General features: G+C 42.9%; 1 protein-coding gene across 2 annotated transcripts in view; it reads left to right on the forward strand.

The window, feature by feature from the left end:
- Nucleotides 1-1,123: 1,123 nt before the first annotated feature.
- Nucleotides 1,124-26,283, forward strand: part of ANGEL1 (angel homolog 1) — a 146,325-nt gene continuing 121,165 nt past the window's right edge. The window contains exons 1-4 of one of the 2 annotated variants that reach the window (XM_075194637.1): nt 1,124-1,251; nt 8,268-8,342; nt 11,273-11,352; nt 11,450-11,540. The gene's annotated coding sequence lies outside the window, so the exon portion shown is untranslated. The remainder of the gene's footprint in view (nt 1,252-8,267; nt 8,343-11,272; nt 11,353-11,449; nt 11,541-26,283) is intronic. The other variant, XM_075194638.1, reaches the window with a different exon arrangement.

Here is a 26,283-nt window from a genome sequence, read left to right on the forward strand (position 1 = left end):
GTTCAGGAGGGTATGTTCCCATCTGGTAGTCAGGGTGTGTTAGGTTAAAGAGGTTCTTTGTATATTTAGAATGAATGTGCTGTGTGTGGAAACGGATTTAGCGACGGGTAAGGCTGGGTACACACTACAGACAATGACTCCCGATACCATATCAGTGGGTGGGGTACGTGTTTCGGGCTCCATTAAAGCCAGAAAAAGTTACACCAACGTAAAAATTCTGATTAGTAAAAGGCCGACAAGGAGGAAATGGGGACTTATATAACAGACGTACAACATTCCCCACACTTTATTCCTAGCAGATGTAAATTGCGACTTTCAGAAATGTCTCCAGTGCCCACTGTAAGTGACGTGATTCGTGCTGGAGACAGTTTAGAAATCGGAATTTACATCTGCCGGGAATTAAGCGTGTGGGGAATGTTGTATGTTGTATGTCTGTTATATGGTAAGTCTCTATTTTCTCCTTGTTGGCCTTGTACTAATTGTAATTTTTACATTGGTGTCGGCATTATTGGAGCCGAAATAATGACTACTACCGATATCAGTAACGATTTTACCAACGGCTGAAAAAGAAAAAAACGTTGAGATCAGCAGCCGATTGATGTGTACACGCTGTGCACATGTTACATGATTTACCCAGGTCTGTAAAATATCATGATGCTGTAAACTCTACTGGTCGTTAGTGCAGACACTGCAGAACTGGAAGGACATCGCTCCATCGTTGGACGAGATTTTTATTCTGGTTTCAAAATCAAATCAAATGATACAATGAGCTTTGGAACAATAATCGCACACATTTTAGTGTACTCACTAATCGATATCGGGCCGAACAGTCGTTTATCATGTGATTGGCACGATAATCAGCTGTAAAGCCTGTAATGTGTACCCAGCCTAAGTCTCTACGACCCGGACAATTTTCATAATATTCCATTGTGTCAGTTTGTGGTTATCTAGATAACATTCACAAATTTCCATTCTTCATAATTTTCCACTGGATAATTTCACATATTCATGACGATACCAGAAAATGTTTTAGTAACGTAGGAGCCAGACGTCCCGACCAGGGGAAATCCCTCGTTACATTCCTGGAATTTCTTTTTAACAATTGGGAAGTGCTCTGGCGCCATCACATTGTACAAACTCCTCATTTTTGTTTTTCAGTGCTCAACAGCCTAAGCCCTGAAGTCATGAAAACCTAGCGCAGAAAATGCTAATAGACATACTAAAGACAAAGTAGAAAGAAAAGTGCTAAAGGTAGGAGTACAATGGACACTTGTCAGCACATAATTACTGTTTATTTATAAAGCACTAACATAGTATGTAGCACATTCTGTAGTTCATGATGCAAATAAATAACATATAGATGCAAAGTTGTCTTCTTTACTTCCATATGAGACCTATTTTGTCTGGAGGTACAACGTGAGGCCCTTGTAATGTCTCTCCTGGAAGTCGATCCTCAAACCTGGGCTTCGGTCCCGACACAGCGGCTATACGATCTATGGATTAATTCTTCGCAGCTCTTGGGCTATTATATGACGACCCGGATAAGATATCATCAGCAGAAATTATCATACGCAATATGAATCAAGCGGAACTCCGGTCTTTCCTCTCTTTGTCTAGATGTTTGGTTAGCTCATTGGGGGAAAAACTTCCAGTTCATGGTGCCGCATTTATTGATGTTTTCAGCAAATAATCTGAAGACGTCGTTCACCCTCATGGAGCCTACGATTGTGCTATTAAGGTATTTCCCGAATCCAAGCCTAAAGGATGTTTATTTTCACTCTCTCCTCCTGAACTTAAAGCCGTGGAGGAGTATATGTCTGACAACCTCCAAAAGGGATTTATAAGACCCTCTAAATCTCTATTTGGGGCTGGTCTGTTCATTGTAACCCAAAAAGATGGTGGACTCTCAACCTATATTGATTACCGAGACCTTAGTCAGATAACTGTGAAATACTAGTACCCATTACCTTTAATTCCTAGAGCTATTTAATCAGTTAATGCAAAATCGACCTTAGAGGGGCTTACAGTTTGGTCCGGATAAAGGAAGAGACAAGTGAAAAACAGCATTTAACATGCATACGGGGTATTATGTATACTTAGTAATGGGCTCAGTAATCCCCTGCCATTTTCCAGGACTTTAATGATGGTTTTAGGGAATTCATTAATAAGTTTGTCATCGATTAACTAGTCGACATTCTCATTTACTCCAGCTCTATTACCATGTATCGTTCTCATGTGTCCGCTACTCCAGAAGCTTCGAGAGAATCATGTTTGTCAAGATAGAGAAATGTGAGTTTGAGGTTCCTTTTTAGACTATATTATCTTGGACTTTGGGTCCTCTATGGATCAGTGCAAATTGAAAGCCATCCAAGAATGGGTATAACCCACGTCCTAAAAGCCTTACAGTGACCACTTGTGGACTTTGTCCAGTCTGTGAAGTCTCCACGAAAAGCACCCAGTGGATCTGCTGGAACCATTACATGGACTCCTGTCACCATTGACTTCATAGCTGATCTCCCATTGTCCAAGGGTTTCAATACAGTCTGGGTCGTGGTAGATAAGTTCCGTGAAATGGCCCATTATTATTATTATTATTATCCTTTATTTATATAGCGCCACAAGGTATCCGTAGCGCCGTATATAATACAAACAATTGAACATTCAGGGTAAAACAGAGCAGTAAACGAGTATTATAAATGGAGTAGAGACAGGAGGGAAGAGGGCCCTGATCATAAGATCTTACATCCTAAGGGAGGGTGAACAGACTGCAGACACGAGAGGGAATCTGAGGAGGGAACAGGTGCAGTAAGAGCACATACAGGGAAGAAGAACAAATGTGGTGAAGGTTAGATGGATGGCTGATAGGCTTTGAGGAACATGAATTTTAAGTGCCCGTTTGAAGGTGGATGTCACTAGGGGACAGTCAGAGTGTGGGTGGTGACAGTCTTTGGCCGATCTCAGGTAACGAGCTGGAGTGTGAATGGAGAGGATGTTGGAGATGTATGGGGCAGTGGAGTAGAAGAGGGCCTTGTAGGTGAGGGCAAGGAGTTTGAAAAGGACTCTGTAAGGGTTTCGTGAAGTTAACACTGGACTTATCCCTGACTGGTATCAGCGCAACTAAACAGGGAACCACGAAGTCTAATGCACCCCCGGTGTTCACCATGGACCCCCGAAAGGAGGTATGGACTTGGCTGCATCAGGTGCGCAGGTGGCGGATCTCCCAGATAGTCACCAGTGCAGCAATGAGAGAAGAATGGTCGGACAGTCCAGATCAAGCCAACTATAGCACAGTACAACGGAGATAACCAGGAGAGTAGTCAGGAACGAGCCAGGGGTCAAGACCAGAACAAGCAGAGCAGTACCAACCGGAACCCACAGGGAAGGTCAATCACAAGCCGAATCAGGAACCAAGTAGTAATAGAACACAGAAACGCTGGAGCAGGGTGAAACAATAATATAGCAGCCTAATGACGCCAGAGTGGGGCTTAAATAGAAAGAAATGCTTCCTGATTGGAGCCTGCAGTTGCGGCGGTCAGAACACAGCTGATCGCCGACAGGCTGAAAAGAACAGCGTCCCGCGTGGTATTGCGCATGCGTGCGCTTTGACACCAGGACCTGGAAGATTGAGAGGAGAGAGGCGTCCATCTCCGGCACATATGAGAGGTGCGGAGGAGGCCCCTGACAAGGGGAAAGTGAGCCAGTGTAAGGCAGAGAGAAGAGGCAGATGAAGAACGGCATGGATGGAAGATAAGTCTCGCAGCCGTGTTGAGTATAGAATGAAGGGGGGTAAGGTGGGAGCTGGGGAGGCCAGTGAGGAGAAGGTTACAGTAATCAAGACAGGAAATTATGAGTGCGTGGATAATGGTTTTGGTGGCAGAGGAAGGGCCGGATACGGGCTATGTACTTGAAAGTGAAAGGATTGGACAAGAGATTGAATGTGGGGGCAAAAGAGAGGGAGGAGTCCAGGGTGACACCCAGGAAGCGGAGTTGGGTAACAGAAGAGATGGTGGTGTTGTTAACAGTGATGGCGAGACCATGGGGGGGGGGGGGAGAGATTTAGAAGGAGGGAAAAGAATGAGTTAAATTTTGGCAATATTGATTTTAAGAAAACTCGAGGACAATCAAAAAGGAGATGTCAGAAATACAGAGACACAAGAAAGGAGGGGGTCAGGTAAAGAAATGTAGAGTTGGACGTCATCAGCGTAAATGTGGTATTGGAAACGGAAGGAAGAGATGGGATCACCCAGGGAGGTGGTATACAGTGAAAGAGAAGAGGGCCAAGAGCAGAGCCTTGAAGGACCCCTACAGGGAAGGCGGAGGAAGTTGTGGATGAGTCAGGAGTGGAAACCGAGAAGGAGCAGTTGGCGAGGTAAGAGGAGAACAAAGGAAGACTTAAATTGGATACATTTAGGGGGATCTATAATAGAAAAGTATTTGGGAGTGCTTGTAGACAGTAGACTTGGCAATAGTGCTCAATGTCAAGCAGCAGCTGCAAGGGCCAATAAAGTATTGGCATGCATAAAAAGAGACAGATGCAAGGGAGAGGTGTAAGTTTGCCACTGTATAAATAATTGGTAAGACCTCATCTTAAATATGCAGCACAGTTCTGGGCACCACTCTATAAAATGACATTTTGGAACTAGAAAGGGTGCAGAGAAGGGCAACAAAATCCATAGTCAGTCTGGTCTATGCTCTGTTTAATAATAATAATTATCATTGTTATGTCGCATAAGGATGATGAGAAGTTTCCTGACATAAAAGTCTGTTGAAATACTGTAAATAAAGAATTACCTAATTACCTTTCACCAATGGCATAATCATGGGAGCTTTATCTGTTGTGATTAGACAGATCCAAAACATAACATGTCTTACTATTTATGAGACAACATAAAAAGCCGACCATCCTGAAAAACTGGGTAGAAGCAGAAGACTCTACACCGATCAGTCACAACTTTAAAACCACCTGCCTAATATTGTGTAGGTCCCCTCGTGCATCCACAACAGCTCTGACCCGTCGACGGATGGACTCCACAAGACCTCTGAGGTGTCCTGTGGTATATGGCACCAAGACGTTAGCAGCAGATCCTGTAAGTTGCCAGGTGGGACCACCGTGGCTCAGACTTGTTCCAGCTCATCCCACAGATGCTCGATCGTATTGAGATCTGGGGAATTTGGAGGCCAAGTCAGCACCTTGAGCTCTTTGTCATGTTCCTCAAACCATTCCTAAACATTTTTTGCAGTGTGGCAGGACGCATTATCCTGCTGAAAGAGGCCACTGCCATCAGGTAATACCGCTGCCATGATGGGGTGTACTTGGTCTGCAGCAATGTTTAGGTAGGTGGTACGTGTTAATGTAACATCCACATGAATGCCAGGACCCAGGGTTTCCCAGCAGAACATTGCCCAAAGCATCCCATTACCTCCGCCTGGTGCCTTCCCATAGTGCTTCCTGGTGCCATTACTTAACCAAGTAAATGACGCACAAGCACACGGACGTCCAAATGATGTAAAAGAAAACGTTATTCATCAGACCGGGCCACCTTCTTCCATTGCCAGTTCTGCCACTCCCGTGGTCTATGTGGACATGGGTCAGCATGGGCACTCTGACCGGTCTGTGGCTTCGCAGCCCCATACACAGCAAGCTGGGATGTGCTGTGTGGTCTGACACCTTTCTATCATAGCTAGCAACTTTTTCAGCATTTTGTGGTACAGTAGCTCTTCTGTGGGATTGGACCAGACAGGCGCCTTCACTCCCCACACGTATCAATGAGCCTTAGGCGCCCATGACCCTGTCACCGGTTCACTGGTTGCCCTTCCTTGGACCATGTTTGGTACTAACCACTGCACACCAGGAACACCCCACAAGACCTGCCGTTTTGGAGATGCTCCCTCAGATCCTTACGCTCGCCAATTTTTCCTGCTTCCAAAACATCAACTTCAAAAACTGACAGTTCTCTTGCTGCCAAATATATCCCACCCCTGGGCAGGTGCTAATGTAACCAGATAATCAATGTTATACACTTCACTTATCAGTGGTTTTAATGTTGAGGCTGATCAGTGTATATGGGGAAATCTACACCTTTGTAGTTTACCATAGATTCCATAAACATCTAGACCAGATGAGACTAAACATCATCCCACTATTGTCCAAGTACTGCAGGTATGGTACAAGTCAATGGGAAACCATCAGCACTCCCTCCCTATAAGAGAGGGTGACCGATCACAGTGGCCAATTTATTGAGCTTTATTTCTTAAACTAAGTCTCGGGATCCTGCTATAGATATTCGGGTATGACTTTGCCTTCCTGTGTATTCTCTCCGAGCTAAAAACCTCATGGCGCCGATTCTTCTGACTCGGCAGCACTTAATCCACTCATTATTGTGCTACTGTCAAAGCCACCTTAACCGAATTACGTTAATAGTTCAAATTCATGGTGGAGTATTCTGCACTTCCGGGTCTATGTGACAAGGATAAGTAGGCATGCCTGGATCCTCCTGTGACCTGGATGAATTCATCGGTCAGTGTACCAATGAGACCTATATTATGGAACGACTTTAGGAAAAAGGAGAGCTCAAGGACTGACCTCCTGTGGTCTAGCTTCTCGTGTAACCCCTATAACTGCATGGGGGCGGTTCTTGTACCATAACTATACTGTTTCTCAGGATGGTAATAACAGCAGATCATTAATGTAGGTGGAGGCAGAGCTCTGGGAAAAGGAGAAAATAACTACAATAGATCAAGTGCATTCAATAACACTTAATTAAAATAAAAGAATTGCACTTACAATGTCCATGTAATACAGACCTGAGTGGATTAAACCTGGTGTTCTCTGCTCTGCATTTCTGAATCCTTCCTCTAGCAAATGTGAGCAGCTGCCTTAGTGCCCTCTTACTACATATGTATATGTCAGTAGTGTGATAGAGCAGCACTTCCTAGTGTATTTATAGAAGTGTATTGTACACATGTCATATGGGTTAGGTACAATATGGTAATGGTCAGTATGTCGACAGTTATACGGTTGACACTAAAATGCAGCGTAAATGTCAACACAATCATTCTGCCGACATGTTCAAAATGGTGACATTGTCCGTTGACGGTAGCAGTGCCAACGGCAGCCAGCGGGAATACAGCCGGCGGCTCCAGCACAAAGGTGTTAATATTAAAAAAACAAGATGCAAACATAAATCCCAAACCCCCCCAAACACATTAACCCTTGTGCTGCCAGCCTAGGCTACTACTTGCACATTCAGAGGGACAAGAAATGTGCGGTCCCTCCGATCTTACTACAACCAGCCGGGGCAGGTGGCACTATAGCAGCGGAACCTACAGCGTGGGGTACCTGCCGCAATGGCAGCCAGCCCTAGCCTGGTCAACATAGAGCAGGGTTCCCTAGGGAGATGGGGGGCTCCCCTCTTAGGGGTACCCAGCCCCATGCTGAAAGCATTAGGGCTCTTCCCGGTGGGCGTGTAGTAAAATATATATAGTAAACACATCATTTTGTGCTGGTGCACTACAAGTCTCAGCAAGCCCAGGCTGGGCATAGTGCTTGCTAGTACACCAGTATACCCAGGGTCTGCTAGGACCTTAGTGCCCCTACGTAAAATGTAAGTAAACCACACAACTCGTTGCCAAAACCGGTTCAGGTTCTTCATCTATAATAATTCCCATTTTCCATGTTTGTCCACAAAAATAACTTTTCTTGCTGTTTTTCTTTTCATTTCATGTATTCCCACTTTAAATCTAGTCTTTTATGTGGACATTACTGTCGACCTTATAACTGTGTCCACTTTAACCTTAGGACTGTAGACATTTTCAACTCCTGGCAAATATTATATTGATAAATTGCAGCAATACTTATTGTCACATATTGGTAAATATGTCCCTTTATGTTGTATGTGTCCTCCTTGTACAATGCTGTGAAATATGTTGTCAGTTTATGAATGAAGAATATTAATAACATAAGGGGAGTTCTGTGTAGTGTAACGGGCAGAATGTGACCTATGACATCACAGGATCCTGGATAAACCATATTGCAATGCACGGGGGGCAGATACAGGGTACACACTGCTCTTCCATGTAGCACACACATACTGCAGTGTGGAGTTGCACTAGGAGGTTTTCCCTCCCAACTCTAAACCTATGTGCACATTTTACTCTTCTCTACAGCTCTCTGTTATCAGCAGACCATCATACACAGAGATAGTGGGGATTATCGCAGCCATTGATATAGTAACGGTCCAATGACTTGTTATTTTCTTTTTGCCTAGAAACTGCTGACAGTCCTTTTGGAATCGTCCCTATTGGTGGAGGTTACAGCACAGCAGCCAATCAGCCTGAAGCAGGTAGGAGCCCTCTCCCTGGTATCACAGTCACAACCTCCTCGTCACCCCTGTCCATACGTTGTGCTGAGGGTTCAGCTGTGATACATTCTGTGTAATCCGTGTAGCCGCAGTCTCACTACATTATGGTGTTGTCTTTAGTCCATTCTTCTATTCCAGTGTGAGTGTAATACAATTATTAGGGTCACTGAAGAAATAAAAGGGTTTGGTGAGACCCCTTAGAAATAACTAATTGTATGAACTAATCTCCGTGTACCTCAATGCACATGTACTGATTTCTGAGGTATTATGCCACGGAGGCATCTTGGGTCTTAAGAAAGGGCTAATTAAGCCTTGATCTGAGAGTGACTAACACTTCTCTTTAGCCTGAATGTATCCGTTGTATCCTGTGGGCTAGAAATATAAGGAAACTATCTGAATCATGACGCAGGAAGTAATGTGAGAAAGGACAGATTGATGTAAATTGTGTAAAGTTCACATGGTGTTAAATCCATATATTACGTCCTGGTGCCAAACACTAAGGACCTGACCTTCGGATGTAAGTCCCGTTGCATGCCGTATTTCTGCGTGGAACTGCTCAGCGCATGCCCACAAACCAACCTTACGCCACTGAACGTAATTGCATGCAATTCATGTACGAACGCAAAAAAAGACTTTCTACCACCTACGACTTGAAGGGGAACGGGGGAGGGTTAATGAACGCAGCCCATGTAGAGTAAAGCAGATGCGGGCAATTCAAGTTGAGATCACTTGTCAGCAGACGTAAGGTTTGTACCTGCTGCAGGGCAGGTGTGACTGATGGATGATAGATTATCAATGCCGTGTTCAGTCATCACTAATAGGATGATTGACAATTCAGCTGCACTCCTGACACCACTCATCTCGGCAGATAACATTATAAGATCATTGCAGGCGGACACCATTGTGCAATTTTGTTTTAAAATGAAGAGGAAAATAAAATAAAAACTTCTTGCATAAAAGAGATGGGTAAAACTTTCACATGGGTGTTCCAGTAGCAACAAAAGTATTTCACTTTGAAAGCACGGCATACGCTAGCATTTGAGGATGTTTTAAATTCTTTCTGACGCTGTTTAAAAATGTGTTTTTGTCATTGTCAGTAGTTCATTGTGAGACTTAAAAATAAAATCACAATTTACATTTCAGTATATTGGTTCAAATGTGTAGTTACATACATTAGGCCAGGAAAAGTCTTTTCAAGCCCAGGAGTGCAGATGTGCCCCCAGTTCTTCCTGTGCCTCATAGCTGTGCCCCCAGTTTATCCTGTGCCTCATAGCTGTGCCTCCAGTTCTTCCTGTGCCTCATAGCTGTGCCTCCAGTTCTTCCTGTGCCTCATAGCTGTGCCCCCAGTTCCTCCTGTGCCTCATAGCTGTGCCCCTAGTTCTTCCTGTGCCTCATAGCTGTGCCTCCAGTTCTTCCTGTGCCTCATAGCTGTGCCTCCAGTTCTTCCTGTGCCTCATAGCTGTTCCTACCGTGCCTCATAGCTGTGCCCCCAGTTCCTCCCGTGCCTCATAGCTGTGCCCCCAGTTCTTCCTGTGCCTCATAGCTGTGCCTCCAGTTCTTCCTGTGCCTCATAGCTGTGCCCCCAGTTCCTCCCGTGCCTCATAGCTGTGCCCCCAGTTCTTCCTGTGCCTCATAGCTGTGCCCCCAGTTCTTCCTGTGCCTCATAGCTGTGCCTCCAGTTCTTCCTGTGCCTCATAGCTGTGCCTCCAGTTCTTCCTGTGCCTCATAGCTGTGCCTCCAGTTCCTCCCGTGCCTCATAGCTGTGCCCCCAGTTCTTCCTGTGCCTCATAGCTGTGCCCCCAGTTCCTGCTGTGCCTCATAGCTGTGCCTCCAGTTCTTCCTGTGCCTCATAGCTGTGCCCCCAGTTCTTCCTGTGCCTCATAGCTGTGCCTCCAGTTCTTCCTGTGCCTCATAGCTGTGCCCCCAGTTCTTCCTGTGCCTCATAGCTGTGCCTCCAGTTCCTCCCGTGCCTCATAGCTGTGCCCCCAGTTCTTCCTGTGCCTCATAGCTGTGCCCCCAGTTCCTCCCGTGCCTCATAGCTGTGCCCCCAGTTCTTCCCGTGCCTCATAGCTGTGCCCCCAGTTCTTCCTGTGCCTCATAGCTGTGCCTCCAGTTCTTCCTGTGCCTCATAGCTGTGCCCCCAGTTCTTCCTGTGCCTCATAGCTGTGCCTCCAGTTCCTCCCGTGCCTCATAGCTGTGCCCCCAGTTCTTCCTGTGCCTCATAGCTGTGCCCCCAGTTCTTCCTGTGCCTCATAGCTGTGCCTCCAGTTCCTCCTGTGCCTAATAGCTGTGCCCCCAGTTCTTCCTGTGCCTCATAGCTGTGCCCCCAGTTCCTGCTGTGCCTCATAGCTGTGCCCCCAGTTCCTGCTGTGCCTCATAGCTGTGCCTCCAGTTCCTCCTGTGCCTAATAGCTGTGCCCCCAGTTCTTCCTGTGCCTCATAGCTGTGCCTCCAGTTCTTCCTGTGCCTCATAGCTGTGCCCCCAGTTCTTCCTGTGCCTCATAGCTGTGCCCCCAGTTCCTCCTGTGCCTCATAGCTGTGCCCCAGTTCCTGCTGTGCCTCATAGCGTGCCAGACAGACGTGGTCGGTGTGCCACGTCTGGCACGTATGTTGGGCGTTGCCAACCCCTAAATTAGGCAATGTGGTTTTATGTTTCAAAATGTGAGAACTGTGTCTATGTGATGCAGTTTATACATAATTATGTACAATATCTTTTTTTTTGTTTAAAAAAAGGACATTTCCTGCTTTTTAAAATAGAATTATTTTTTTTTATTATTTTTTTTTATTTTTTTACACAGAACATTAAAAAGTTTAAATATTTGGGTGGACCAAGCTTTGTTTTGTTTGTATTTTCAATGGGGATCCAAAAATTTACAAAGCATAATGGAATTTTTTCCCAATCTTGTCACCCAGAGTGGGTTCCATAGGAGGAAGGTGACAGCAATCCTAGTCTTCCAGATTAATCGGCAATGTGGTTCCATCCTGCTTTACATGTAAGTACCTGTTGGGGATGCTTAAAACGTAATGTTTACAATAAATGGACAAATAACCAAGGAAACCATTTTTTAAAAAAAAAAATTGTGTATTTAGTGAAACAAACAGGCAAAATTCTGTGTTGCTCGATCTTACCTGCTCCGGGTCACCCAAACAACAGATCTCATAGGGGACGCAGGGTAAACAGGTGAATTTCCAAAATAATGAGCAATGGCACTGGTCAATCCCTCCAAGGTGGTATGGACCATGGTGAGCGTCTTTCCTATGTGATCCATGTTTGGGTCTAATGATGTGGTGCTGTCATACAGTTTATGAGGAGATTGACCAATATCCCTGATAGTTCTGGGGATAACGTTGTAATAATTTATTGAAGAAATGTATGTTTGCGCCAATTTATATAATTGTGAATGTACTTATTTTTTTTTTAATTTGGTATTTGTTTTGAATGAAAATGTATTGATTTCTGAGACAGTATGTCATTTTTGGGTTTTGTAACTTTTCTATAGGAAATCCCAAGTAAGCATATGTGTGAAGGGGATGTGTGTTTGAAACTGTCTGGAGACAGGTAATCTCATGTTAATTAGATATTTTCATTGCTGAGTTACCAACACGTCTATTGAGCCTGAAAGTACAGGAGGGGTAATTAGACTGGCTGGTAGACTTCCTATGTGTGTAAGACTCGGGATGCAAGTGATCACAGATTACTGTGAATTTTGCAAGATTATAGAAATGTTATCCTGATGGTAAACATTCAATATAAAACCTCAGAGGTAGTGGTGCCGCTAGCAGCAATGTAAACAGGTGTTAAACCCCTAGAGGCTGATTTATGTGCAGGCTGCATGAGCAACTGGATTGGTTAGAGGGGCAGGAGGCTGGATTACCGCCTGTTGGGGTATTTGTGTAACTCTGTATTAAAAGTGGACTGTTTGACCATGTAATGTAGTGTTCTTCCATTTGTAGCTTCTAAGATCACTAGTACCACAGACTGGCGTGTAACTGTCCTTATGAGGACACTTGAGCTAATAAACATCACTGCTTCAAGACCCTGCTTTGACGACTACTTACCTGCTGTAATTCCTGTGACCTACAGATTAGACCAATCTAATCCCTTATCCAGCTGTTCTGAGGTTGGCACCCAGCGTTTATTACCAACGCTCTGCCCGCTACCAGCAGCTCTGGCCATTGTGATAGGCCAGGAGGAAGCATCCACAGCAACCTGAGGTCAGGGGTACCGCCCAACATGGGGGTACACTAGCAGCAAGAGTGACTCAGAAGGACGCGGTTCTAGGCACCGGTGAAGGGGCCCAGTGGTGGCAGCCGGGCGCTCCTTACTGCAGTTAGAGGGGCGCAATTTGAGGTAAAGAAAAGGGACGGTGACAAGTTAAGCCCAGCTGGTCCCCAGCAACACACGGACAGGGTGACATAGGGGGTCCATCCAGTCACAGTAACACAAACTGCAGCTGGAAATCATTGGTTGTAATAGAATAATTTTTCAATAGTTAGACTGGGATCAGTGCTCCATGATGACAGGTTTGGGCCTGTCCTGGTGGAGGTGTAATGTTGCACCTGGAAATACCACGTTGTGATACAAATGACTCAAATGCAGTTTATGTTTTATTGTTACACTGAGAGTTATGGGCATATTCCATTGTCCGTGATACTCGCAAAAGTAACGCGGCTTGCGCACTATTACCGTTTTTACGATACTTTTAACGCCGGCTAAATCCGGCTTAGAATAACCGTAATACCGGTAATACTCTTAACGCTGTGTTACTTTAACGCAGACAATTAAATACGCCCATTAGAGTTGAGCTAGAACACGCCCCTCCCAACTCTAAATATGTCCACACATTTTACATTTGCCCCTAACAGCACCTGAACGTGACTTTGCCAAGGTGTAAAATTACACCATCTAGCTGGATTTACTCCCAAATATCACACGCAGGAACACAGACCACATATCAATCACACGCAGGAACACACAGATACAGACCACATATCAATCACACGCAGGAACACGCAGCTACAGACCACATATCAATCACACGCAGGAACACACAGATACAGACCACATATCAATCACAGACAGGAACACGCAAATACAGACCACATATCAATCACACGCAGGAACACGCAGCTACAGACCACATATCAATCACAGACAGGAACACGCATATACAGTCCACATATCAATCACACACAGGAACACGCAGCTACAGACCACATATCAATAACACGCAGACACACGCAAATAAAGACCACATATCAATCACAGACAGGAACACGCAGATACAGACCACATATCAATCACAGACAGGAACACGCAGATACAGACCACATATCGATCACACGCAGGAACACGCCGTTACAGACCACATATCAATCACACGCAGGAACACGCAGATACAGACCACATATCAATCACAGACAGGAACACGCAGATACAGACCACATATCAATCACACGCAGGAACACGCTGTTACAGACCACATATCAATCACACGCAGGAACACGCAGATACAGACCACATATCAATCACAGACAGGAACACGCAGATACAGACCACATATCAATCACACGCAGGAACAGGCAAATACAGACCACATAACAATCACACGCAGGAACACGCAAATACAGACCACATATCAATCACAGACAGGAACACGCAGATACAGACCACATATCAATCACACGCAGGAACATGCAGATACAGACCAAATATCAATCACACGCAGGAACACGCAGCTACAGACCACATATCAATCACACGCAGGAACATGCAGATACAGACCACATATCAATCACACGCAGGAACACGCAGATACAGACCACATATCAATCACACGCAGGAACACGCAGCTACAGACCACATATCAATCACACACAGGAACAGGCAAATACAGACCACATAACAATCACACGCAGGAACACGCAGATACAGACCACATAACAATCACACGCAGGGACACGCAGATACAGACCACATATCAATCACACACAGGAACAGGCAAATACAGACCACATAACAATCACACACAGGAACAGGCAAATACAGACCACATAACAATCACACACAGGAACACGCAAATACAGACCACATATCAATCACACGCAGGGACACGCAGATACAGACCACATATCAATCACACGCAGGAACACGCAGCTACAGACCACATATCAATCACACGCAGGAACACGCAGCTACAGACCACATATCAATCACACACAGGAACACGCAAATACAGACCACATAACAATCACACGCAGGAACACGCAGATACAGACCACATAACAATCACACACAGGAACACGCAAATACAGACCACATATCAATCACACGCAGGGACACGCAGATACAGACCACATATCAATCACACGCAGGAACACGCAGCTACAGACCACATATCAATCACACACAGGAACAGGCAAATACAGACCACATATCAATCACACGCAGGAACACGCAGCTACAGACCACATATCAATCACACACAGGAACACGCAAATACAGACCACATAACAATCACACACAGGAACACGCAGCTACAGACCACATATCAATCACAAGTGGTCCCTGTTTAAGCGGTTTAAATATGAGTCCACCTGTTACAGAGATCTGCAGTGTAAGTGATAACAGACTGCACCAATCTTTTCATCTGTTTCCAGAATGACTTGAAAGATTTACGAAGTTCTACATTCTGCCACAAGATGGCAGTGTTCACCTGATGTTTTTCTGTATGTTAATAATGGAGTCTGTCCCCTTTTACCTATAGACTGAGCAGGAAAACAGATGACAGTTCTCACATCTGCAGCATTACAGGACTACAAGCTGTACAAGTCTAACCACTCACATGTCAGCCATGTGTCTTATGTAATGACAGATAAAGAAGCCATGACTTGGGATGGGGAGTGTTTGGTGTACAATGATTAGATTAGGAGGTGTAAAGCAGGGTGGGCTGCATGTAGCACAGTGGTTAGCATCGCTGCCTCACAGCACTGGGGTTATATCTGTGTGGAGTTTGTATGTTCTCCCCGTGTTTTCTTGGGTTTCCCCCAACACAGTCCAAAAACATACTGGTAGGTTGTCTTACAACAAATGTGTGTGTATATGTGCGTGTGTATGTGTGTGTGTGTGTGTGTATGTGTATATGTGCGTGTGTATGTATGTGTATGTGTGAGTATTAGTGTCTATATATATGTATGTATATGTGAATGTCTCTCTCTCTCTCTCTCTCTCTCTCTCTCTCTATATATAATACATACACACGCACATATACATATACACACACACATACACACATACATACACACACACATATATACACATACATACACACGCATATATACATATATACACACACATACATACACACGCACATATACATATATACATACACACACACGCACATATACACACACACATACATACACACACACATATACATATATACACACACATACATACACACGCAAATATACATATACACATACACACATACATACACACACATACACACGCACATATACATATATATATATATAGACACACATACACATATATATATATATAATGTGTGTGTATATTTAGACTATAAGCTCCATGGGCCAGAGACTGATGTGAATGATACATACAATAGCGCCTCACCCTCTGTAAAGTGATTTGAGTCCTATCGGGAGAAAGGAGCAATATAAATAAATGATTATTATCACTGTACACAGTTATAGCAGATTGTATAGGGTATATAGCAGATTGTATATAGGGTATATAGCAGATTGTATAGGGTATATAGCAGTATATAGCAGATTGTATAGGGTATATAGCAGATTGTATAGGGTATATAGCAGATTGTATAGGGTATATAGCAGTATATAGGGTATATAGCAGTATATAGGATATATAGCAGTATATAGCAGATTGTATATAGGGTATATAGCAGTATATAGCAGATTGTATATAGGGTATATAGCAGTATATAGCAGATTGTATAGGGTATATAGCAGTATATAGCAGATTGTATAGGGTATATAGCAGATTGTATAGGGTATATAGCAGTATATAGCAGATTGTATAGGGTATATAGCAGTATATAGCAGATTGTATACGGTATATAGCAGTATATAGCAGATTGTATAGGGTATATAGCAGTATATAGCAGTATATAGCAGTATATAGGGTATATAGCAGATTGTATAGGATATATAGCAGTATATAAATAAAAATTAATAATAATAATATATAGGGTATATAGCAGTATATAGGGTATATAGCAGATTGTATAGGGTATATAGCAGTATATAGCAGTATATAGGGTATATAGCAGTATATAGGGTATATAGCAGATTGTATAGGGTATATAGCAGTATATAGGGTATATAGCAGATTGTATAGGGTATATAGCAGTTTCTATAGGGTATATAGCAGTATATAGGGTATATAGCAGTATATAGCAGTATATAGGGTATATAGCAGATTGTATAGGGTATATAGCAGTATATAGGGTATATAGCAGTATATAGGGTATGTAGCAGATTGTATAGGGTATATAGCAGTATATAGCAGTATATAGGGTATATAGCAGTATATAGGGTATATAGCAGATTGTATAGGGTATATAGCAGTATATAGCAGTATATAGGGTATATAGCAGTATATAGGGTATATAGCAGATTGTATAGGGTATATAGGGTATATAGCAGTATATAGGGTATATAGCAGTATATAGGGTATATAGCAGATTGTATAGGGTATATAGCAGTATATAGGGTATATAGCAGTATATAGGGTATATAGCAGTACATCCCGTTATGTCACAGCTAAAGGCTGGTCTGATGGATGAAGGTGTCTGTAGGAGATCAGCACAGTCACCAACTATCATATTGTGAGGATGCTCTGATCAGATTCCTGTTGCCATGGAGATAGCATCGTTAGGATTAATTAGGTCGGGTCCCCAGTGAGTCCGAGTCTCTGTGTTGCTAGGTTACTGGCTCCCAGGAATGTCTCGGCTTTAACTCCTTGCGTGTTCCTTAACGTGTCCAGTGCTAGCATGTTCTTATCATGTATAATGTGATGTTCCTGCTGCAGCCATCGTGTTGCATTTGGATACAGAAGGTGTCGCCATTCGGTACGGTAACGAGCTGGGGATAAATAATCTCCCAAATAGAACAAGTGATACAAGAGCCCATTGGCTGCTCTATACAGAGATTCTGGTGGTGGCTGCAGGGTGCGGGGGGTATGAGGACCCCTGGGCTGCTGTGCACCTGTCCTGCAGCGTTCCACCCCTCCCAAAATGACTCCTGTATTAGACCCGCAGATCCCACGACTGTAACCCTAATATGTCTGGTTATCATGTTCTGTTGTGTAAAATAATTACATATCAGTAACGCTGCGGTTCCTATTAACTCCACATTACCACTGATATAGGCTGATTTACAGGTTTTCTGATGAATATCATTTTCTAGCATCTTCTTATGAGCTGGAGAGTTCGGCCGACATAAGACCATCAGCACTTTACTGGTGTTTCTGTAGTAAAGTATGTAAGTGGGTCGGGGATGAAGCCGCCGACTGATCAGGGCACAAGCTCCACTTTTTTTTATTGAGATAGTTTAACAAAGCAGAAACAGTTTCCATGTAGATGAAAGTATAATACTAGTCAAATGGATCCATGGGACAAAAGTATCATAAGTTACACCATCAATGCATTGGGGTCAATACAGCTTTTTCATGTGTTTATATGTTGTTTTTCCACCCTAAGGTAAAAGAACAACTAAATAACAATGATGTTCATATATTTTATAATCATTTCCGGATGTGAATTGAAAATAGAGGGGATGTCTTGTCCACAGCTGATCAGATCACAAGGAAGGATTTGGTTTGTGTATAACACATAGTGATCACTATCAGCAACTAAAACAACAAAGAGGATTTTATCATTAAACCCCATCATTTAATATAATAATGAGCGACATGCAGAGATTGCTGGTCTGAGTATAGCTCAGATGGGTGTTAGGACCTGAGTGTGGGGTGTAGCCGGGGCCAGGTGGGTGGGTGTCTACAGTCTCTGCCTTGTTTCACTTGGGAGCAGGAGGGTTAATACCTCTGAGTTAGCATTCTTGTGGGGGGGAGGTATTTTGGGTGGGGCGGATGTCAGTGTAAGTGAAACCATGGAGGGGGCTGGAGAGGAAACCCAGATAGTAACAGACTGAGGTCTGTCCCACATAGGTTACTGGCAGCTCCCTCACCTCTCATGTCTGACTTCTCTCCATGCAGTACTTATAATCCCTGGGGGCTGTCATATACAGTATCATTGCTCATTTTAACCCCACCCCTGCACCCCATCCAGCCCTCTCCCTGTGCCCCCCCCCTGTCTAGCCCTCTCTGTCCCCCCCGCCCCCCCCTGTTCAGTACTCTCCTTGTCTCCTCTCCCCCCTGGTCAGCCGTCTCCCTTGTCATCTCCCCCCCCGTCCAGCCCCCTCCCTGTCCCCCCCCCATCCAGTACTCTCCCTGTGTCCAGCCTTCTCCCTGTGCCCCCCCCCCCCTGTCCAGCCCTCTCTGTCCCCCCCCATCCAGTACTCTCCTTGTCTCCTCTCCCCCCTGTCCAGCCGTTTCCCTTGTCCTCTCCCCCCCAACCCCCCTGTCCAGCCCTCTCTCCATGTCTCCTGTCCAGTACTCTCCCCGTGTCCTCTACCCCCTGTCCAGCCCTCTCTGTGTCCCCCCCATCCAGTACTCTCCCTGTGTCCTCTCCCCCCTGTCCAGCCCTCTCTCCATGTCTCTTCTCCCCCTATCCAGCCCTCTCCGCGCTCCCAGCCTTCTCCCCCCTGTCTAGCAGTCTCCTCTTCTTTCCAGTCCTCTCCCTGTCTCCTCTCCCCATCCAGCAATATTTCCCTCCCTGTCTCCTCTCCCCCCCATCCAGCGTTCTCTCCCTGTCTCCTCTCTCTCCATATTCTCTTCCCATCCAGCAATATTTCCCTCCCTGTCTCCTCTCCCCCCTGTCCAGCCTTTCCTCCTGCTCCTCTCCCCCACCCCTCTCATTTCCTTCCCCTCTAACTGAGGCCACAACTGTGGAATTCATTGACGTCAGCAGATCTATTCCTGGACAGGGCTTTAGATTCTGTTTATTTATTTCCTGACAGCTTCCATGAACACTGTGACCCCCCCCCATCCTTCCTCCCCTCCCTGCTATAATCCCCTGTTCCCCTTATCTCCAGCAGTCTATACACTCTCAGTTTACTGCAGGAGTTGTGTCTCTGTAAACGGATCCAATATGTGCATTACGCTTCCCTTTAAATAAAGCAAACCACACACATTATTATTATGATGGTATTTGTGTTTGAATAGTCCTGTAGTATTTACAGCATGACTCAATCTTACCGGGTCAGACATTTATAACAGAAGTAAATAACAAGCCATTTAACATTAATACATTCAATAACTAATTATGTGAGATTGTTACCGGCCTTCATAGACACATGAGCTGCGATTTGCTGAGCGTGGGTCCAACATGGCTGCTGCCGTCGCTGCTCCACACCAGGCACAGATCGCTTCTTACCATAATTTACCAGATTCCAGGGCAATAGGAAATGCCCCTGATCTGCCCCAGACACACTCTGATGTGCCCAGTTCTCACCCTCCTCCCTCTACATCTGCCTGGGTTCATTATAAAGCAGCAGCACATTGATTTCTACATAATCCTGACCTGCTAGTCCTCTGCACGGCTGCCACATAATGACGCAGCTCCCACCTACAGTGTAATCTAATCATTCCCTCTGTTCATCTTGGATGTGTCAATCATACAGAAAAGTGTAAGAAATAAAACTGGCGTTCTAGGTAATCTGCCCGGTACAACACACTGTGCCAAACACTGCCAGGAAAATACCCACTCATAGATCAGTGGTGTCAAGGCACCTCCCAGCTGTCCCCAAATATCTAGTGCCCGGATGGTGTGAGAGATGTCATGTAGGTCACATTGTGACATATGTATATCCAGAGCCTACTGCTGGTGGGGGCCCTGAGGGCCCGGATGGTGTGAGAGATGTCATATAGGTCACATTGTGACATATATATAGCCTGCTGATTGGAGCATAGCTCCTGCTAGGACCCAGTGGGGGCACTAAGGGCCCGGACCACTCTAACCTGTTTTTACACACACAGGGGCATGGGGCCACAAACCAGTATCTTGCCTAGGGCCTAATGGTGTAATAACCAGGCTCCGGTAGGGGCCCTGTGTGCTTGTATAGATCCCGTGCACGGCCATCAGCCATGTCAGGTTCCAGAGATCACAGTGGTTTGTTGTGGATCTGGATCTCCCCCTAAACCACAGCATAGTCCGTATACAGCAGTGATACAGAACATAGAGGCGACTGACTGCCAGTGCACAGAATAATGATTCATATCAAGAAGACCCCACATTGCAAAGTAACTAACAGGGGCCCGGTTGGGGGTAGACAAACCCTCCACAATCCCTACGGATGGACAGTTGTGTACAAGCTTTATCAGGCCTGGTGGAAGACGTGTGAGCAGCTGTCACATCTATATATAGATCCGTCCGCTTAGCTCGCTGAGCCGCTCAGCAAAGCAAAATGGCTCCTGCCCCGGGGTCGCCGAGAATTACACCATTACTGTGCTGGACGAACATCTGACAATCATATAATTACCACTCCTCCGACACCTGTGCGCTTCATGTTACACAACGTCCTTATTTCCGTGTACCGGGCCTTTAATGCCTGATGAAGATAGATAATCCCCATTATCTGTGGCGATATCACAGGAAGAGCTGGGGGTACAACTAAGTTGTAGTAAAGAGTAATGACAGCTGTATTATGGGCTAATAACTGACCCAGATACTCAGTACACATCTCCACTGCAACCATTACCGCCACCTCTCCCGCATGACACTCACTTTATTTCTCTACACACCCGGTATCGTTGTAGTGAACAAATCTGGAACAATATCAGATGTTATCTGGGTTATCTTCCTGACTGTACCACTAATAATAGTAATATGCTGTCCGCATGGTATCCCTTGTCCAGTCTCAGCGGAGATACCACATACGTATTACTCAGGGAATGTGATTTCTTGGTTCCAGTTTCTGTACATTCTCATTCTGACATTGGGATATTTAGGGGTCTCTAAAGAGGTGAAGACACAAAATGTTTGCGTAAATGGTAGCAAAAGTCTCTCTCCACTTTTTGCTGTTTATTAAAGGGTTAACATTGGATAAGTCGCAGATTTCTGAGGCATTCACTGGTCTGTTCCTACTGATGGCGCCACAGACGGGGGCAGCGGTATTTGTTCATTTACTGAGCTCCGAGAAGCTCATCTCTGGATGATATAATACACAGTGGCTGGTAATGTAATATATGGAGTTAGGATGATATACTGATGATATGAAGGTCAGTGAGCAGTGTAATATAGCAGTGTAGTAACAGTCAGTATAATACACAGTGACTGGTAATGTAATATATGGAGTTAGGATGATATAATACACAGATGATATGAAGGTCAGTGAGCAGTGTAATATAGCAGTGTAGTAACAGTCAGTATAATACACAGTGACTGGTAATGTAATATATGGAGTTAGGATGATATAATATACTGATGATATGAAGGTCAGTGAGCAGTGTAATATAGCAGTGTAGTAACAGTCAGTATAATACACAGTGACTGGTAATGTAATATATGGAGTTAGGATGATATAATATACTGATGATATGAAGGTCAGTGAGCAGTGTAATATAGCAGTGTAGTAACAGTCAGTATAATACACAGTGACTGGTAATGTAATATATGGAGTTAGGATGATATAATATACACATGATATGAAGGTCAGTGATCAGTGTAATATAGCAGTGTAGTAACAGTCAGTATATAATACACAGTGGCTGGTAATGTAATATATGGAGTTAGGATGATATACTGATGATATGAAGGTCAGTGAGCAGTGTAATATAGCAGTGTAGTAACAGTCAGTATAATACACAGTGGCTGGTAATGTAATATATGGAGTTAGGATGATATACAGATGATATGAAGGTCAGTGAGCAGTATAATATAGCAGTGTAGTAACAGTCAGTATAATACACAGTGACTGGTAATGTAATATATGGAGTTAGGATGATATAATATACTGATGATATGAAGGTCAGTGAGCAGTGTAATATAGCAGTGTAGTAACAGTCAGTATAATACACAGTGACTGGTAATGTAATATATGGAGTTAGGATGATATACTGATGATATGAAGGTCAGTGATCAGTGTAATATAGCAGTGTAGTAACAGTCAGTATATAATACACAGTGACATGTAATATATGGAGTTAGGATGATATACAGATGATATGAAGGTCAGTAAGCAGTGTAATATAGCAGTGTAGTAACAGTCAGTATAATACACAGTGACTGGTAATGTAATATATGGAGTTAGGATGATATAATACACAGATGATATGAAGGTCAGTGAGCAGTGTAATATAGCAGTGTAGTAACAGTCAGTATAATACACAGTGACTGGTAATGTAATATATGGAGTTAGGATGATATAATATACAGATGATATGAAGGTCAGTGAGCAGTGTAATATAGCAGTGTAGTAACAGTCAGTATAATACACAGTGACTGGTAATGTAATATATGGAGTTAGGATGATATAATATACAGATGATATGAAGGTCAGTAAGCAGTGTAATATAGCAGTGTAGTAACAGTCAGTATAATACACAGTGACTGGTAATGTAATATATGGAGTTAGGATGATATACTGATGATATGAAGGTCAGTGAGCAGTGTAATATAGCAGTGTAGTAACAGTCAGTATAATACACAGTGACTGGTAATGTAATATATGGAGTTAGGATGATATAATATACAGATGATATGAAGGTCAGTAAGCAGTGTAATATAGCAGTGTAGTAACAGTCAGTATAATACACAGTGACTGGTAATGTAATATATGGAGTTAGGATGATATACAGATGATATGAAGGTCAGTGAGCAGTGTAATATAGCAGTGTAGTAACAGTCAGTATAATACACAGTGACTGGTAATGTAATATATGGAGTTAGGATGATATAATATACAGATGATATGAAGGTCAGTGAGCAGTGTAATATAGCAGTGTAGTAACAGTCAGTATAATACACAGTGACTGGTAATGTAATATATGGAGTTAGGATGATATAATACACAGATGATATGAAGGTCAGTGAGCAGTGTAATATAGCAGTGTAGTAACAGTCAGTATAATACACAGTGACTGGTAATGTAATATATGGAGTTAGGATGATATACAGATGATATGAAGGTCAGTGAGCAGTGTAATATAGCAGTGTAGTAACAGTCAGTATAATACACAGTGGCTGGTAATGTAATATATGGAGTTAGGATGATATAATATACAGATGATATGAAGGTCAGTGAGCAGTGTAATATAGCAGTGTAGTAACAGTCAGTATAATACACAGTGGCTGGTAATGTAATATATGGAGTTAGGATGATATACAGATGATATGAAGGTCAGTGAGCAGTATAATATAGCAGTGTAGTAACAGTCAGTATAATACACAGTGACTGGTAATGTAATATATGGAGTTAGGATGATATAATATATAGATGATATGAAGGTCAGTAAGCAGTGTAATATAGCAGTGTAGTAACAGTCAGTATAATACACAGTGACTGGTAATGTAATATATGGAGTTAGGATGATATACTGATGATATGAAGGTCAGTGAGCAGTGTAATATAGCAGTGTAGTAACAGTCAGTATAATACACAGTGACTGGTAATGTAATATATGGAGTTAGGATGATATAATATACAGATGATATGAAGGTCAGTAAGCAGTGTAATATAGCAGTGTAGTAACAGTCAGTATAATACACAGTGACTGGTAATGTAATATATGGAGTTAGGATGATATAATACACAGATGATATGAAGGTCAGTAAGCAGTGTAATATAGCAGTGTAGTAACAGTCAGTATAATACACAGTGACTGGTAATGTAATATATGGAGTTAGGATGATATAATATACAGATGATATGAAGGTCAGTAAGCAGTGTAATATAGCAGTGTAGTAACAGTCAGTATAATACACAGTGACGGGTAATGTAATATATGGAGTTAGGATGATATACTGATGATATGAAGGTCAGTGAGCAGTGTAATATAGCAGTGTAGTAACAGTCAGTATAATACACAGTGACTGGTAATGTAATATATGGAGTTAGGATGATATAATATACAGATGATATGAAGGTCAGTGAGCAGTGTAATATAGCAGTGTAGTAACAGTCAGTATAATACACAGTGACTGGTAATGTAATATATGGAGTTAGGATGATATAATATACAGATGATATGAAGGTCAGTGAGCAGTGTAATATAGCAGTGTAGTAACAGTCAGTATAATACACAGTGACTGGTAATGTAATATATGGAGTTAGGATGATATAATATACAGATGATATGAAGGTCAGTGATCAGTGTAATATAGCAGTGTAGTAACAGTCAGTATAATACACAGTGACTGGTAATGTAATATATGGAGTTAGGATGATATACTGATGATATGAAGGTCAGTGAGCAGTGTAATATAGCAGTGTAGTAACAGTCAGTATAATACACAGTGGCTGGTAATGTAATATATGGAGTTAGGATGATATAATATACAGATGATATGAAGGTCAGTGAGCAGTGTAATATAGCAGTGTAGTAACAGTCAGTATAATACACAGTGACTGGTAATGTAATATATGGAGTTAGGATGATATAATACACAGATGATATGAAGGTCAGTAAGCAGTGTAATATAGCAGTGTAGTAACAGTCAGTATAATACACAGTGACTGGTAATGTAATATATGGAGTTAGGATGATATAATATACAGATGATATGAAGGTCAGTAAGCAGTGTAATATAGCAGTGTAGTAACAGTCAGTATAATACACAGTGACGGGTAATGTAATATATGGAGTTAGGATGATATACTGATGATATGAAGGTCAGTGAGCAGTGTAATATAGCAGTGTAGTAACAGTCAGTATAATACACAGTGACTGGTAATGTAATATATGGAGTTAGGATGATATAATATACAGATGATATGAAGGTCAGTGAGCAGTGTAATATAGCAGTGTAGTAACAGTCAGTATAATACACAGTGACTGGTAATGTAATATATGGAGTTAGGATGATATAATATACAGATGATATGAAGGTCAGTGAGCAGTGTAATATAGCAGTGTAGTAACAGTCAGTATAATACACAGTGACTGGTAATGTAATATATGGAGTTAGGATGATATAATATACAGATGATATGAAGGTCAGTGATCAGTGTAATATAGCAGTGTAGTAACAGTCAGTATAATACACAGTGACTGGTAATGTAATATATGGAGTTAGGATGATATACTGATGATATGAAGGTCAGTGAGCAGTGTAATATAGCAGTGTAGTAACAGTCAGTATAATACACAGTGGCTGGTAATGTAATATATGGAGTTAGGATGATATAATATACAGATGATATGAAGGTCAGTAAGCAGTGTAATATAGCAGTGTAGTAACAGTCAGTATAATACACAGTGACTGGTAATATAATATATGGAGTTAGGATGATATAATACACAGATGATATGAAGGTCAGTGAGCAGTGTAATATAGCAGTGTAGTAACAGTCAGTATAATACACAGTGACGGGTAATGTAATATATGGAGTTAGGATGATATAATACACAGATGATATGAAGGTCAGTGAGCAGTGTAATATAGCAGTGTAGTAACAGTCAGTATAATACACAGTGACTGGTAATGTAATATATGGAGTTAGGATGATATAATACACAGATGATATGAAGGTCAGTGAGCAGTGTAATATAGCAGTGTAGTAACAGTCAGTATAATACACAGTGACTGGTAATGTAATAT

This window comes from Mixophyes fleayi, unplaced genomic scaffold (genome assembly GCF_038048845.1).
Source record: "Mixophyes fleayi isolate aMixFle1 unplaced genomic scaffold, aMixFle1.hap1 Scaffold_93, whole genome shotgun sequence".
Classification (NCBI taxonomy): Eukaryota; Metazoa; Chordata; class Amphibia; order Anura; family Limnodynastidae; genus Mixophyes; species Mixophyes fleayi.